Here is a 676-nt window from a genome sequence, read left to right on the forward strand (position 1 = left end):
AAAAAAAAAAACTTGGAGGCCAGGTCAGCATGAGGGAAGAGTAGCCAGTGCAGTCACAGTGTTGGGTACAAAAACCTGGTAAAGGGGTGGGAGCTCTGTGCTGGCCTCTTCTCCCTAGGAAAGGTGACTTGTTGATAGGGTCCTGGAGCCCCAGCACTTGCAGGAGTAACACCTCCCACAGACAGTCATGCACTCAAAGGCTATGCTGCTGGGGCCAAGGGACCCCTGCTCTGTCCACTATTCTCGGGCCTAGAAATCAACCTCAAGGCTTGGCATGAATGTCATATCCCCCGGCCCAGGGTTGATGGTGACAGGCCATGCCTCTGGACGATTCTCTCCACACAAGCCACTGGCAGCTTTGGAAACCCAAGCACAGTTGACGCTGGAGAACTTCCTTTCTCTGCCTAGAGTTGAGAACAGCTTGAGAAGCTGCCGCCTGGAGCTGGAGCTGTCAGCTTCTGACCCAGGCAGGAAGAGCCACGCAGTCTGTGGGATAAAGAGAGGGAAAAGATGAAAACCCGCGCTGCCCTCCCGGCCTGGCCAGGCATGCACCACCACTGTAAGCTCTGAGCAAACTCTTATGAAAAGACTGAGTTTGCTTGAGACAGGGTCTCACTCAGCATCTTCTGGGGCGGCCCCTGAAGACTGAACCCCAGGCACAAGCCACAAGTGGCTC

This window comes from Mastomys coucha, unplaced genomic scaffold, assembly GCF_008632895.1.
Source record: "Mastomys coucha isolate ucsf_1 unplaced genomic scaffold, UCSF_Mcou_1 pScaffold21, whole genome shotgun sequence".
Lineage (NCBI taxonomy): Eukaryota > Metazoa > Chordata > Mammalia > Rodentia > Muridae > Mastomys > Mastomys coucha.